The sequence below is a fragment of the Perognathus longimembris genome, chromosome 13 (assembly GCF_023159225.1).
Source record: "Perognathus longimembris pacificus isolate PPM17 chromosome 13, ASM2315922v1, whole genome shotgun sequence".
Lineage (NCBI taxonomy): Eukaryota > Metazoa > Chordata > Mammalia > Rodentia > Heteromyidae > Perognathus > Perognathus longimembris.
In genome coordinates, this window is record NC_063173.1 from 48,171,791 (window position 1) to 48,189,291 (window position 17,501).

At 41.3% G+C, this 17,501-nt stretch overlaps 1 protein-coding gene across 5 annotated transcripts in view; it reads right to left on the reverse strand.

Annotated features, from left to right (window-relative positions):
- The window catches only part of Ambra1 (autophagy and beclin 1 regulator 1), a 206,852-nt gene that overhangs the window by 132,485 nt on the left and 56,866 nt on the right, over nucleotides 1-17,501 (reverse strand). The window lies entirely within an intron of this gene.

Genomic DNA, 17,501 nt, shown 5'->3' on the forward strand with positions numbered 1-17,501 from the left:
TATTAAATACATGAGAACAGTGAGTTTAGAAGCTAAAACATATGGCCTTCTGGAATATCTATTGCATATCAGTGCCAGGACTCCAGTGAAGGCCCATCTTTGAATCTCTATAATGTACTTCAAGACCTCCCACAGTTTAACTGTAATTTATCCCTGCTGAGCAACGGACACTAGCAAAGACAAAGGGAGATGTTCTACCACTCAACTCCAGCCAGCTGTTCCAAAGCTACAATGTAGGCTTGCTGGCTCTTCCTACTCTGTAAAGATAGCCAGAAAAGACAAAATAATAAATATACATACATATAAACCTACATAAATACATACATAAATAAAGGTAACCAGAAATCTGGACTTTTTTTCTCTCCCGGTTATGGGGCTTGAATTCAGGACCTGGGCACTGTCCCTGAGCTTTTCTGCTCAAGGCTCGTACTGGATCACTTGGAGCCACAGAGCCATGTCAAGTTTTCTGGTGGTTAATTGGAGATAGGAGTTTCGCTGATTTTTTTGCCCAGGTTGGCTTTGAACTATAATCCTCAGATCTCAGCCTCCTTAGTAGCTAGGATTAGAGGAGTGAGCCACTAGTAACCGGCTAAAATCTGGACTTCTGTATGAAATCGTCTAGTTATTAAATTCTGGCTACAAAATAAGAATCAGTTAAAACACACCTCATATCTATGACCTTCCTGGTCTACCATGTTTGCTGTCCTACTTCCCAATATATTTATGCACTGGCAGCCAATTAAGCTCTTGTCTTAAAACATGTTTCAAAGGAAGTGGTTTCAGAAAAAAAAATGCATATTGTTCCTCTCTAGCAGCATCTTGCTTGGCTCTGCTAGGAACAGAGGTCTCCAGCTCCTGGTCAAACTCTTCTTTAAGTGAGATCTGCAGGATAAGGACAGCAGCTACTAATCATTTTCAATTGAGTTAATTCAATTTGGTGTTACTAAAACCAGCAGACTTTAGGTATAGTCATGTGCAGTCACTTTATCCCAGCAACTGGCATGAAATAGCATTTCCCAAATCAGACTAGGGAAGAAATACAGTCAAGGCCCTAAGAACTTGGCTTTTCAACTTTTTCTGCAGGGGAAACCCTGCAAAAAACAAGACCTATATATATGTTCACACTTCTAACAAATCAAGCACTGAATGAAAACAGCACAATATGACCAATGAGGAAGAGAAGAAAGTAATAAAATACACCTCCCTAGCTGAATGCCTAAATCTCAGTAATATCACTAAGGAGCAGAAAGGTTGTGCTTTGGAACTAAGGTGTAACTCAAATGGTAGAGTTCCAGCCATTAGTGAGAAAAGCCAAGCCAGGTCCAGTGCCAACATTGTTAGTATTATTCTTAGTTTGAGATTGAGACTTGAATTTAGTACTTGATTTTTTGCTCATTGGCTAGCACCCTACAAACTGAGCCATGCCTCTAACCCCAAGTGTCAGCATTATTTTATTTTTTGTCACTTGTGGGGCTTGAACTCAGGGCCTGAGATCTATCTGTCCTAGAGCTCTTTTGCTCAAGGTTAATGCTTTACCACTTTGAGCCATAGTGTCACTTCTGGTTTTCTGTGGGTTAATTGGAGACAAGAGTCTCATGGCCTTTCTTGCCCTGGCTGGCTTTTAACGGGGTAATCCTCAGATCTCAGCCTCCTGAGTAGCTAGGATTACAGGCGTGAGCCACCAGCGCCGGCTGGGCCAGTGCCAGTATTATTTAAAAAAAAAAAAAAAAGTTGTGTTTAATCAATTCTAAAGCATACGTATTCACATTCTAAGGTATCATAATTTGGGTTGAACCTTGTAATTGTGTAACTGCCACTTTTTCTTTTTTGGGGACACAAAATAACGCATATCTTTCAGCCTTTGAAATTAAGATGTTTGCCATAGGGGAAAATGACACATAGACTAGAGAAAGAAGAAAAACTTTTAAAGAATATCTATTCACATACATCTATCTATGTCACGTTTCAAAAGTTTATTTTTAACCAGGTGCTGGTGGCTCATTCATGTAATTCTAACTACCAGAGATCTAGAGATCTCGAGGACTGGAGATGGAGGCCAACTAGAAAAAAAGCACATGAGACACCTTCTCATCCACATCTGAGGGCAATGATGTATGCCTGTCATCCCAGCCAACCAGGAAGCTAAAGTCAGGAGAAATGTGGTTCCAGGGTAACCCTAGCAGAAAAGTTTGCAAGACCTCTTCTTAACAATTGAGATCAGTGGTGTATGCCTGTCATCCTAGCCAAAGCAGAAAATACTAATAAGAGAATTAACAGGCCTACCTCAAGTGGTAGAGTGCACACTTAGTACTAAAAATTAACTGGTATGTAAAAACATTAAAGTGAATAGTCAGTGAAGCACCTTGCAATATTTCAATATATGGATACTATGTAATGTCTGGGTTAGGTTAAACTACTTATCTCTTTGAACACTTATCATTTTTTAATGGTCTAAAGCTGTTAAAATCTAACTTTCTGAATAGTCACCCTAATGTGCAACAATAATGAGAATTTCCTGTTAGTAATTATAACTTAGTTTATTCATTGATCAAACAATTTCATTTTCTACAGTACTTATTCATTACTAAAGTTTTTAAAGATCTAAGTGAAGAAGTGGCGCTGTGGCTCACGTGGCAGGGCGCCAGCCTTGAGTACAAAGAGCTCAGGGACAGCGCCTAGGCCCTGAGTTCAAGCCCCACGACCAGGCAAAAAAATAAAAATAAATAAAAGACCTATGTGAGAGTTAAGAATGGAAGGTTTGGGAACAGCTGCCTACCCTAAAATACTTGTAAGATTGTTCTAATCCAAAGTTCTCTGGATTTAGTCCTGACTAGCTCTGAACCCTGTTGTATTGCTCCCTAAATAGCTGCTTAGTAGAGATCTTTTGATGAGAGGCATCCTCCAGAATAACCAGAACACAGTCTTATGCAGTGGTTCGGCCTGAAAATGTTAAGCTGGGAGGCTTACTACATCAAGGCAGTGACAGCACTAAGAGATTCTGAGAGAATTGTATTAGGGAGGCTATAAAGGAGATTCCTAAACTGAATGTGTTTAAATAACTTCCATTTCTATGATTCCATTTGATATTCCTGCAAAATCTACTTCCACCCTAACTTCCTATCTTAATTAGAAAGACATTTAAATCAGAGTAAAATCAAAATATTAAGTAAACTTTGTCTCTAGGGAGTCCTTGATGAGGTTCTTTTGGAACATGAATTCCCTGTGCCTACTTCCTATAGAAACTTTCGGCACCAACTGCTCCCCAGGCAATGTAGTGGGACTGTCAAGCCTCACATACAGCATTTTAACTGCTAATACACAAAATCAAGAAAACCAATGAGGATGGATAGTACTACACCACATATAGAGATCACTGATGAAAACACAAATGCTCTATAAGTATCATGTAAAGTTAAAATAGGCTTCTCCAACTGATGTCAAATACAGAAAGAACTATAGTTACTAGACCAGTAAACATCACCACCACCGCCACCACTCCTAGGACCTTGGAGAAAGATCTTTCTCTTCTATGTCAGCTTCTTGTAGAGAGCCATCTAATGAAAAATGCCACGAGAAAAATGGAATGGGTTGGCAGCCCTGTGCCCTCTGCTCTGGCCCCCACAAATGGAATTTGACTTAATGATTTATCATGCAATTTGATAATGTGAAATCAGGAAGGGCAGAAGGAGGCCTTAGACAAACTTGTTCGGGCTTGAAGCTAACATTTAATTCTGACCTATAATCTCAATTTAGAAATATTTTAAAGAAGCTCTGACAGGGAAAAAAAACAACCTCCACTCTTTTCACTACCAGCTTATCTGGTTCATTGTCTATACCAATAATGTCTAAGTAAAAAGCTATACTATTTTGATTTGCTGACAAGCAGGAGGAATAATCAAAAGCCTTTTATCAAAAAAAGTATTTTGTAAAAGTCTGTACTTCTATTATATCAAATTGTATACTACTTTGTATATAGAATATGTAAGAATATTTAAGTATTGAATATTCAAAAGCATTCAATACCTAAAACATAATAACCACAAATATCAAAGAAAGAAACTTAACCATTAACATATAAAATAGATATATTTATATATAAACATACCTATGTAGAGACCAGAAGAAAATGATGGAGTAGATGTCATAAAATGTTAACAATTGGGAATGTGGCAAAAAAAAAAACCCCACAACCCTCTAACACAAAAATCTAAAGATAAAATATTGAAATTCTGGCTGGCAATATGGCCTAGTGGTAAAGTGCTTGCCTCATATACAGGAAGCCCTGGGTTCGATTCCTCAGTACCTCATATATAGAAAGAGCCGGAAGTGGTGCTGAGGCTCAAGTGGTAGAGTGCTAGCCTTGAGTAAAAAAAAAAGCCAAGGACAGTGCTCAGGCCCTGAGTTCAAGCCCCAGGCCTGGCAAAAAAAAAACCAGAACAAGAAATCATAGTCATGGGAACTTTTCTAACTTAAAGTTGTTTTTAAATATTTAAAATCAGGGTATTGTTCTGGGTAACAGAGGCAGTGAAGACTGAGAAGGTGGCAGTTTAAAATCAGCCAAGGCAGTCCAGAAGTTTATATGTGACTCCACTCAATCAACAAAAGCTGGATATAGTGCACATACCTGTACTAGAAATGTAAACAGGAGACCCAGGGTCTAGGCCAGCAGTGACATAAATGCAAGAAAAATAAAGCAGTGTGAGGGCATGACTCAAGTAGTAGAGCACTTCAAGAGGTAGGTAGAGCACCTACCTAACAAGTACAAGATCCTGAGTTTAAAGTCCCTGTTCTATCTCTCCAAAGGGGGAAAATACTCAACTATAATCCTAGCTACTCAGGAGGCTGAGATCTGAGGATCACAGTTGGAAGCCAGCCAGAGCAGAAAAGTCCTGGTCAGACTTTTATCTCAAATTAACCACTCAAAAACCGGAAGTGGAGCTGTGGCTCAAAGTGGTAGAGCATTAGCTAGCCATGAGCTGAAGAGCTCAGGGATAGCACCCAGGCCCTGAGTTTAAGGCCCACAACTGCCAAAAAAAAGAAAAGAAAAGAAAAGAAAAGAAAAGTAGAATTCCTTGAAAGGAAGCTGGCATGGTAGCTGGCACATAGTTGTAACCCTGCTACTTGGGGGGCTGTTGTAGGGAGTTACAGATGACTCCATCTTGATTATTAGGCCAACCTGACCCCCGAATTCTGCTTCTGTAAATGGCTTGCTTAACTTGTTTGTTGCTTTCTCTACCCTCTGTGTCAACTTCCTACATCCGTGCCACACTTGCTTTGTTGTGTCCTCTACCCCTAGCGTCAACCTCTTACATCTGTGAACTTATTGCATGTTCTACCCCCTGCGTCAAGCCCCTACATCTGTGCTATGCTTTAATCTTTATAAACCCCAATTTGATGACTGCTGGAAGTCATGGTGGCAGCTCCCAAGTCTGCACTGTGTCCCTGGCCGGTCAGCCTGCTTTTCACTGGCGTAGTTTCAGCTCCCCAGTCTGTGCTGCGTCCCTGACCGGTCAGTTTGCTTTTTGCTTCCCCAATAAATCCATCTTTTTGCTTGACACTGTCTCTGAGTGGTGGACTCTTGGAGGGACAGGGACTCCCCTCCCTTGAACCCGTAACAAGGCTAAAGCAGAAGGATCAGAGCTAAAGACCAGCCTGTGCAATATAGCAAGACCCTGTCTCATAAGAGGGTATGAGAGTGGCTTGGCGAGCCCAAGGCCCTGGGTTTATCCTATACATGTTGACAAAAATGGCAAAAGATTATTAAAATCATAAGTGTGTTGAAATAATAAAGCAATAAACAGTTTAAATTGTAAAATTCCTAATGCTTTATTGAACATAATAACTATTTGTTCCCTCCACTTATACTTCAAGTATTTTCAAGGTTTTCTCTATTACTTTAATAACTAGAAAGACAACGATAACAGAAGAAAACATGGTCAGGGCAAAAGAGATAGATCATCTAAAAGAAAAAACCTTTCACTTCAAATGTAATCAGGGTTTGAGGAGCACAAAGTCCGGGTGTTAGTCTACACAGAATAAACATGCCAATGACAACTTCTCCTTAGTAAACAATTATACCCTGAAGACATGCTTCTTACTGGTTGTCAGATCACAGCGAAAATCAATTCCCTAAAGCAAACAAACTTGTTCAGACCTTCTCCAACCAGTGGAAACAACTGCCAAAACTCAATGGCCTCATTATAGGAACTAAGATGCCACTGGTGCCCTGTGCCTAAGGCATCATTTCCTTACTTGGTTCCAATGAGTGACTAGGTGGCATCTGCTATACAACTCAAGACAGCCAAACCCAATTCCCTTCAGCTTAGAAGATAAAATCTAAGTTCCTCATCTTAGCACCTAAAGCTTTGCAGCAAAATTTCTCACTACTTTTGGATATACTATATGTACTACCACAGAGGCTTTCAAACTTTTGGTCTCAGGACTCCTTAAACACTATGTGAATGAACCCTGCCAGGTGCTGTGGTTCACACTTATAACTCTAGCTACTTGGGAGGATTAGGGTTCAAGGAGAGCCCTGGCAAAAAGACCTCTTCTCAAACAATACAAAGCATGGTAGGGCTCATATCTTTCATCCCAGCTACTTGGGAGGCAGAGATCATAAGGATCATAATTCCAGGTCAGCCTGACCAAAAAAGTTCACAAGACCCCATCTCAGCAGACGAAGCTAGGCATGATGGTATGTACCTGTTATCCCAGCTACAGCAGGAAACAAAAACAGAAGAATTACCACCCAGGACAAAAAGCAAGAGTCTATCTCACCACTACAGGTTGAAAAGGGATTGGAAATGTTACTCAGGTGTCTAGCCCTATGTTCAAACCCCAGTATGGACAAAAAGAAAAAGGAGAAAAAAGAGGAGGAAAAAGTGGTGGAAGGAGAAGAAGAGAAAGACTACTAATGATCCTAAAGAGCTTTTGTGTATATGGCCTCTATTTTACCAATGTTTACCATATTTAAAACCAAAATTAGTAAAACTGAGATTTTTCTTTTCTGTGTCTATGGTACTGGGTTTGAATACAGGACCTCTTTCTTGCTAGGCTAGTTATTCTGTCAGCCCCATAGCTGAGAAATTTTTTTAACAAATGAGCATACAATCAATTGGTCATCAGAGTGATAATCTTATTACATGTCATGAAGCCTCTATAGAAAACTCCACTATACAACCATGAAACAATAAGAATAAAAAAAGACAAAGAACATTTTAGCATTGTTATAAAAACAGCTTTGACAGAGTGGGTAATGTGGCTTAGTGGCAGAGTACTAGCCTAGCATGCATGAAGCCCTGGGTTCAATTCCTCAGCACCACATACACAGAAAAGGCCAGGAGTGGCACTGTGATTCAGTGGTAGAGTGGTAGCCTTAAGCAAAAGAAGCTAGGGACAGTGCTCAGGCCCTGAGTTCAAGCCCCAGAACTAGCAAAGAAAAATAAATAAATAACTAGCTTTGATTTCTAGGACTCCAGACCACACTTGGGAGAGCCATTGCTCTAAACACCATGACTATGGCGCTTCAGCAGCATTTATCTTGGCCATTTCTTCTTTCTCGAAAATTCCTCTCCCTTGTCTCCACCTATAAAACATTTAAAAGTTCAAATATCTGACTCCCCCAACTAGAAACTTAAGTCTCTCAATATGTCCAAAGTATTCTGTACCTTTTGTACCCCTCTTAAGAAGCTTGCTTCCAAGTAATCTTATAAGCATGTCTTTCTTGTCCTTACTGATAAGATTATAAGCTACATGAAAAAGTATACTTGTTCTAAGACATCTTTTTTTTTATTAATTGAACATAAATTTTTTTACAAGGTGTTGTGCAAAAAGGGTGCAGTTACATAGTAGGGCAGTGTGTACATTTCTTGTGATATCTTACGAACTGTTTTTCTATCCCTTGTCTAGGTCAGGTAGACATATGCAATATACAATGTATCAAGAACATATACAGTATTCACAGACTTGGTCTCTACTGTCTCTCCATCTCCCTTTGTTAACAGCTAAGACAGCTTTTTATACCCATCAAAACTCACATCCAGCTATGTGCTCATTTAGTGTGGACTGGGGATCACTTTTGTAATCTGGCAAGCAGATGAAGAGACTTGGCACTGGACAAGGTTGATGAAAAGCCCAAGGAAGGAGTCGAGACTGAGAACAATGATCATATTAATTTGAAGGTGGTGGGGCAAAATGGTTCTGTGGCTCAGTTTAAGATTAAGAAGCACAAGAAATGCATACATTCATATAAGACTACTGTCGGGCTGGGAATATGACCTAGTGGCAAGAGTGCTTGCCTCCTACAAATGAAGCTCTCGGTTCGATTCCCCAGCACCACATATATGAAAAACTGCCAGAAGGGGCGCTGTGGCTCAGGTGGCAGAGTGCTAGCCTTGAGCGGGAAGAAGCCAGGGACAGTGCTCAGGCCCTGAGTCCAAGGCCCACGACTGGCCAAAAAAAAACCAAAAAACAAAAACAAAAAAAAAAAAAACACTCTCACATTCTGATTAACATTTAATAGGAAACCATTAAATACCTAAGCAAATAAATCATCAGGCTTAACTAAATTGAAAAGAATAACCAAGAAGGCATATCTTCTTGGTTTCAATTAAGGATGCTAGGTATAAAAAAACTCATACTAAAATTCCTTAAGGAACAAGGTTTTCAGAAAATGCTTATATCACCCTTCATTACTCTGGCCACTTAAGCCACTCAGGTTAAAGTGCTGACATAGCTATCCTGATAAGTGGAATGCAGCCTGTCCCTCGGAGGTTCATAATATAAAGTCAGAGGCTGGATACTTGCTGGGGAAATTATCACCAATGTGCCTAGACTGTGTTGCAAAAAGACCTCAGAAAGGAAAGAGGTCAGTTTTTGGAAGGGAGAAAGGGAGAAAGACACTAAAGAACCTTGGATGTACTGTACTTTCCTCATTTCTGAATCTTGCTCTGCAAGCATCAGATCTCTGTCTTGGCGCATGCCTGGGCTGGGAGATGACAAGCCCTTATTCTTTGTTAAAAATAATTGTGTGTTCTGAAACGACACCTCTATTATGATTTCCAAACTGACATCTCCACTTTAAAGCAGAAGTATCTGAACCTCCCCATTTCATACACTAGCAATTACCGCTTAAGTTAACCAATGATAGGCACTCATCTGATCTCTGCAGGGCCCCCCAGTTCTAGGGGTACACTTAGAGCACATAGTGCACATGCCAGTAAAGACTGGCAGGCAATTCCTGCTCCTGCTGAGGCACAGACCAAGGCAAAGTGACACTTCTAAAAGGCTAAACTGAAGGTGGGAACAACATACTATGAAAAGAGCCTATAATGTCATTGAGAAGTGATAGGCTCTTGACCCTATCATAAAGCAAATATCATATAATAGGAAGTTAAATCTTAGGGCCACTATGAGGAAAGCAAAGAGAAGTAAATGAGGCCTTATAAGAGAATGTGGAAAAAGGAAAGCATAGTGAGCTGAAACATTTATTAATCAGAAGCAAATAGGCAGCTTTCCTAGCTCCAATCTGTTCATGTAAAGAGGCTTCTGGAGTCTATAGAAACTGAAGGGCAAAAACCAGCTGGGTCCCCCAAACAAACTACACCTAGCCCTCAAGCTAACACAAAGTTCCAAGTACAATCATTTTTCTTATATCCAAGGTTCATTCTGAACTGCTTCTGAATAACATTTGATTTTCACTGATTTGCCTCTGGGTATATACTACTTGTCATTTGACCTAATCTTAACTTCAGCAACTACTGATTCCTTTTGGACTCAGCATCTGAGACTCCACTAGAATAACTTCTCTCCCATTTCCCTCAGTCTAGACAACATAAAATTGTCCTAAGTGATAACAAAAGTACATGTTAGTAAAGCAACTGTGATTTCCATGCTCCTCTCCCACTCCTCAAAAAAAATCACTTGTTAAACATTAATGTCCCCCAGCATGTCAACCAATACTATCTGGATGAAGATTAACTCTGCTAAGTCTGGAAAGCATTTAACTCCCAGCTTGCTAAAAACTGTGCAGATCTCCCCTTTACTATTTTTAGAAAATGTAAATTGTCTTCTTTTAACTACCACTAATGGCTATAATCGCAGAGATGTGAATGCTTACTGAATCGATACCTTTACACAGCTTTATCCAGCTGCATTTTATTTAGGGAGTTCACAGACAAAAGAAAAAACAATTAACAATGCATAAAAGGGAATAGGTAATAAAAGGTATGATTTAAGAACATAAGAACCAGGCAGTACTATTGTAACTATTAAGAATTAAAATGGAGGCTGGGAATGTGGCCTTAGTGGTAGAGTGCTTGCCTGGCATGCATGAAGCCTTGGGTTTGATTCTTCAATACAACATAAACAACAAAAGCTGGAAGTGGTGCTGTGGCTCAAGTGCTAGGGACAGTGCCCCGGTCCAGAGTTCAAGCCTCAGGACAGGCAAAAAAAAAAAAAAAAAAAAAAAAAAAAGGAAAAATTAAGATGGTTTGAAGCCACTGTCAGTTCCTTTCAAAGTATCATATTAAAACAACAACAAGAAGCCAGGCACCAGGGGCTCATGCTTGTCAACTTAGCTACTCAGAAAGCTGAGATCTGAGGATCACAGTTCAAAGCAAGCCTAGACAGGAAAGTCTGTGAGATTCTCATCTCTAACCACCAGAAAACTGGAAGTGGCACTGTGGCTCCTAGTGGTAGAATACTAGCCTTGAGCAGAAAAAGCTCAAGGACAGGGCACAAGCCTGAGATCAAGATCCAGGATCAACCAAAACAAACAACAAAAAACCCCAGCAAGATCAAAGGAGAGAAAATCACAAAATACCTTAACAAAGAAGAGAGTTACAAGCTGAGTGCTGGTGGCTTATCCTGTAATCACTCAAGAGGCTAGGACCTGAGGACGGTAGTTCCAAGCCAGCCTGAGCAAGAAAATCTGTGAAACGCCTGCCCCACTACTGACAAAAATTAAAAAAGAAGAGAGTCCCAAAGAGACATTTGACACTTTCTGGGGACATTTTGGGTTGTTTCAAACAGGGTTCAGTGAGTGCTACTGACTTCTGATAAATAAGGTAAGAATATGACTAAATATCTTACAATATATAGGAAAGTCTCCCACAGTAACAAGAATTATCCATCCCCAAATGTCAATAGTACTGTTGAGAAACTGTTGTTCTGATAGATCTTAACGGTCTAAGTCTAATCAACAGAAACACTGATTAATTAAAATAGGAAGCAATTCTGTATCTGAGCTTTAGAATCAGGCATATTATATATTTCAATTCCATCCTGTGTAACACTATCTTGGCCAAGTCCATTAATCCCAGCTTCCACGGAAGTGCCAGACTTTGAAGTCAGGCCCCATTTTACCACGTGAACCCCATTTTACCACGCGAACCCCACTTTACCACGCGAACCTGAGATAAGCAGGCCCTGTGAGCAGACCCAGGACAAGCCCATTAGGGCCCAGTTGATCTAGAACTCTAACCGCTGGGAATGCTTAACTCTGACCACCCCTAGAATGCCTCGAACCCTGAGCCAATCAGATTTGTACCTGTGTTCTAATCTTGCTTGCTTGAACACCTGATTGTTGTAACTTTGTTCTTTGCCTTTATAAGCCCTGTGTAATCACAGCTCGGGGCTGCCTCCTAACCTCCGCTGTGTCGGTGGGTAGGACAAGGCCCGGGCCGCGGCCCCACTTGAATGAAGTCTTGCCTTGCTATTGCATTTCGGAATGTCTGAGTCTCGGTGGTCTTCTTGGTGATGGTCTTGCGACTTGGCACAACATTTGGGGGCTCGTCCGGGATGGCCCCAGAGACCCCCAAGACCCCATACTCCGAAGGTGAGAAAACAGCACTGTTCATTCTGTGTGGACTTGGGGAACACCTCAAGCCCTCCACAGGGGTCTCAGGCTTCCCACTACCACCCTGAACCTGGAGGACTGGACCGGGAGGCCCTTCTAACGGGTGCCCGTCCAGTCCACTCTATATTTGGAGTTGTCTGGTCCGCTCCTACACAGGAATGGGAGAGAGAGAGCCTCAAGACTGTGTGGTCTGCCCCCTCACAGGGGCAGGAGAGACACAGTCGAACCTGTAAGCCGCAGCTCCCTCCTAACCTCCGCTGTGTCGGTGGGGAGGACGAGGCCCGAGTTGCAGCTCGCTTAAATAAAGCCTTGCCTTGCTTTTGCATTTCAGAATGTCTGAGTCTTGGTGGTCTTCTTTTTTTTTAAATTTTTTTTTCCACAGGAATAATAAATTTATTTTAAGAACCACACAGAACAGAGTAGTGCACATATAAAAGGGGAAAACTCACCACCAGGGCTGCTGGCGCTGCCCCGTGTGGTAAGTGACCCGGGGAGGCCATCCTCAAGGAAGCCCCTCGGTGGTCTTCTTGGTGGTAGTTTCGTGACTTGGCACAACACCACACTTAAGGGAAGGGGAAACTTCCCATCTCACAAGATTTTTATTTTTATTTTTTGGTGGAACTGGGTTTTGAAGTCAGGGCCTTGAGAGTTTTGATAAATTTTTCTTTTGTTTTAGTAATTTTTCAAGCAGGCTATCAAGTTTTTGCCTAGAATAGAGCACATATCTAGGTTTTCCTATTTCACTTTGGCCTTCTGAATAGCTGGGATCACAGGTTTATCAACAAACCCAGCTTGTTGATTCAGAGAGGATCTCGAGGACTTTTCTGCTGAGCTGGCTTCAAACTACAATCCTCTTGACCTCCCCTCCCCTCCCGGATGCAATTACAGATGTACACCACACAGCCAGCACAATCTTTATGATTAAGTAAGAACGTATGAGCTAGGAACCAGCGGCTCATGTCTATACTCCTACCTAGTCAGAAGACTTAAGATCTGAGGATCAAGGTTTGAAGCCAGATCAGAGAGAAAAGACCTCAAGACTATCTCCAAATAACAAGCAAAAAGCCAATCTGGAGCCATGGCTCAAGTGACAGAGCACTACGGCTGAGCAGCAGTGAACAAGGCTTTGAGTTCAGCCCCCAAAATATCTTCAAAAAGGGGAGGGGGGAGGAAAGAACACATTGTAGGACTGAAGCTATAACTCAGTGGAATAGCACTCGCCTATTGTGCTCTGGGTTCAATTCCCAATACTACCAAAAAAAAAAAAAATACAGAGCTAGCACATGATACACTGTTACTTCTGGAAGGCATGAGGTCCTGGAGTCTCAATTGCTAAGCACCCAAGCAAGACCAACAGAACTTCTCATTGAACAAAGACTATCCAAAATAGTATGAATGATGATTAATTAATTTCAATCACTAAGTTTCTGTATATTCCCTGATATATATCAATACCATATACCAATGAAACAGCTCACCTTGTACAACTTTCAATCTGATGACAACACCAACATTAAATATAAGTCCACAAGGGGCTGGGAATATGGTAAAGTGGTAAAGTGTTTGCCTCGTATACATGCAGCCCTGGGTTTGATTCCTCAGTACCACATATATAGAAAAAGCCAGAAGTGGTGCTATGGCTCAAGTGGTAGAGTGCTAACCTGGAGCAAAAGTCAGGGACAGTGCTCAGGCCCTGAGCTCAAGCCCCAGGGCTGGCAAAAAAAAAAAAAAAAAAAAAAGGGAAGGAAGGAAGGAATCCACAAGCTAGGCACTAATGGCACATGCCTATAATCCTAGCTACTAAGGAAGCTGAGACCTGAAAAAAATCACATTTCAAAGCCAGTCCAGACAGAAAAGTCTTTGAGACCACATCTCCAACTAACCAGAAAAAAAAAAAAAAGCCAGACTGCAGTTATGGCTCAAGTGTTAAGAGTGCTGCTCTTGAGTAAGAAAGTTGAGTATGTGCAAGACCTTGAGTTTAAGCCCCAGTACTGCCACAACAAAATGAAGACAACCAAGTTTGCTTACAGCCCCAAAATAACATATGTCCTCAAAGAAAGGTTAACTACAGAGATAGAGAGGGGAGAGGAGAGGGAAGGGAAGGGGAGAGAGGAAAGAAAAAGGGAGGGAGAATAAGGAGAGAGGAGAGGAAAGGAAAAAAGAGAGTGATGAATAGGAAGGATATCTAAAATAGATGGTAACATTATAATAGTACAAACTATCTCACTATGTAAAAGGCATGAGACCCCAATATTGGCCAGAGAGTCAATATCAATTGAGACAGACTTGCTGTTCTTTTCTACCTATCCTAATTAGGCTCTGCATCTATCAGTAAAACACTTTAGCCATGAGTTGTCTTCCTCTCAGTGTAAAGTGTGGCACTAGAACTTGGAAAATTAAGGTTCTCTATACTCTTTTTCCTTATTTGGAGGTAGGACAAATCATTTTAAAAAGAGTACAGGAAGCCAGAAGAGGGTGCAGTGATGAATGCTAGAAGTCTGGCTACTTGGGAGGCTAAAGGGGAAGGATCACTTGAGTTCAGAAGTTCAATGCCAGCAGCCTGGACAACAGAGCAAGACCTTGTCTCCTTGAAAGAAAAAAAAAGTAGAAAGAATTAGGATAATATCCTAATTTGTTTGCTATGGACCAAATTACACTCTATACTAAGTTTTAAAATAGAAGTACTTTTGTCTGCTCAAAATGACTATTCAGAGTAACTATTCTTTTTTTTTAATTTTATACTTTTATTTTATTTAGTAACTACAGTTGCTTTGCCAACCCTGGTCCATAAGGCTAATTCATATATCTTCCACTTGGCTGCACCTGCACTGATTTCTGTCCTATTTAACAAAGCTATACCATATTTGTGTGTGTGTGTGTGTGTGTGTGTGTACACACATTGAGCATCTCACTGATATATAATCAACCTTATCAATGAGAACTTTTCTTTTCACCAATACTAGAGCTTGAACTTAGGGCTTTACATTCTTGCTTAGCTTTTTCACTCAAGGCTAGTGCTCTACCACTTGAATCATACCTCCAGTCTCCAAGAGCTTTTTTCTATCAGTCCAGGAGCTTGAACTCAGGGCCTGGGCTCTGTCCCTGAGCTTCGTTTGCTCAAGGTTAGCACTCTACCACTTGAGCCCATGGCACTACTTCTGGCTTTTTTTGCTTATGTGGCACTGAGGAATCAAACCCAGGGCTTCATGCATGCTAGGCACGCTCAGAGTAACTATTCTTGATAGCCAGGACTTACCCTTTGAAAAAACACCTATCTGGCTGAGTGCTGGTAGCTCATGCCTATAATCCTGGCTATTCAGAAGGCTGAGATCTGAGTATTGCTGTTCAAAGTCATCCTAGGCAGGAAAATCCATGAGACTGCCTTCCAATCAATCTTCAAAAAGCTGGAAGTAGAGCTGTGGCTGAAGTGGTAGAGGATAAGTCTTAAGCAAAACAGCACAGGAGGGCTAGGAATATGGCCTAGTGGTAAAGTGCTCGCCTCCTACACATGAAGCCCTGGGTTCGATTCCTCAGCACCACATATATATAGAAAAAGCCAGAAGTGGTGCTGTGGCTCAAGTGGTAGAGTGCTTGCCTTGAGCAAAAAGAAGCCAGGGACACTGTTCAGGCCCTGAGTTCAAGCCCCAGGACTGGCAAAAAAAAAAAAACAAAACAAAACCCACAAAAACAGCACAGGGGTAGCACCTAGGTCCTGAGTTCAAGCCCTAGGACACCCATACACACACACCCTACTATTTTCTTTAATTTACTCCAATTTTTCATTGGTGAGTTCTGCAATACCCTAAGGAGCCTGATGCACAGAAACTGACATTGGCAGACAGAAAATTTTCACCAGGGAATATTAAAAAAAGGGAAATGGAGGAAGGGAGAGAGGAAGAGAGGGGAAAGACAAAGGAAGGAAGAAAGGAAGCAAGCAAGCCTGACACTGGTTGCTCACACCTGTAATCCTAGCTGAGGAGGCTTAGATATGTGATTGTGGTTTGAAGCCAGCCTTGGCAGGAAAATCCATGATATTCTTATCTCCAAGTTAACTACAAAAAAAGCCCGAAGTGGAGCTGTGGCTCTAGTGTAGAGGGCTAGCCTTGAACACAAAGAGGCTCAGGGACAGTGCCCAGGCCCTGAGTTCAAACCACAGGATGGCAGCGGGGGGCGGGGGGTGAGGAAGAGAAGGAGAGAGGGAAAAAGGCAGAGAGGAAGATAAGAAAGGAGGGAGGGAGGAAGAGAGGGAGAGATTTAATATCCAGAATATATAAATAACAAAATCAGTGAACAACAGGGGAAAGGACTACATATTTTTTCCGTAATATTCAAATAGTCAATGAGCATATGAAAAGATAATCCACATCACTAATCATCAGAGAAATTAAACTAAAAAGCACCAGTAACTTTTTATTGTAGCTAGAATAATAGATGCACACCACTGCTCTCTATAAAGGTCTGCCCTAGCTTGTCATGAACCATTGTTTTCCCAATTTCTCAGTATTACAGGCTATCTGTACCAAGAAGTTGGGACTGTTGTACCTGGTTATATGGCAGCTCACTTATTGCCACTTTGTAAATTTTCATCTATCGCGGGGGTCTCTGGAACATAACTCACATGAGGTAAGGGATCACTATTTACATTTCATTTTAAACTCATGATACAGTGAAGTCCCAATAAGTAAACCGTGATATAGCAAGGGATGACTGGATTGGTAAAGAAACAAAGCCAGGCACCAGTGACTTATTTCAGTAATCTTAGCTAATTAGGAGGCTGAGATCTAAGGATCTGGAGGTTGAAGCCAGCCTAGGCAAGAAAGTCCATGAGATTCTTTATCCTCAATAAACTACTCAGAAAAAGCCCAAAGCAATGCTGTAGTTCAAGCGGTAGAGTACTAGCCTTGAGCAAAAGAAGCTCAGACACAGTGCCTAGGCCCAGAATTCAATCATGAGGGCCAACAAAAGAAAAGAAAACAAGATAAAAAAAAAACACCCACATTACCCGAGACCCATTGAAACAGTCACTAAGGGAGAGGGATGTGAATAAGTCCTGACTCTCTAAACTGACAGTGAAATATAATGGCTCAGCCACTATGGAAAACAGCATGGTAGCTCCATGCTTGAAAACTACATGATCCAGGGTGCTGGGAATATGGCCTAGTGGCAAGAGTGCTTGCCTCCTACACATGAAGCTCTCGGTTCAATTCCCCAGCACCACATATATGGAAAACGGCCAGAAGGGGCGCTGTGGCTCAGGTGGCAGAGTGCTTGCCTTGAGCGGGAAGAAGCCAGGGACAGTGCTCAGGCCCTGAGTCCAAGGCCCAGGACTGGCCAAAAAAAAAAAAAAAAACTACATGATCCAGCAACTTCACTGGGTAGATATACGAAAGAATTAAAAACAGGATCTCAAATTGGTATTTGTATACCCACGTTCATTTTGGCAATACTTACAATAGGCAAAAAGAAGATACAGCATGTACACAGAACAAAATTATTACCCAGTCTTTAAAATGTCTTTGCTTTTTTAGCACTACAAACTGACAAATGGCCTGTTCATGCTAGACAATCACCTTGCCACTGAGTTTTGACCCCAGCTCCAGCTTTTAAAAATTCAGAAATTCGGGCTGGGAATATGGCCTAG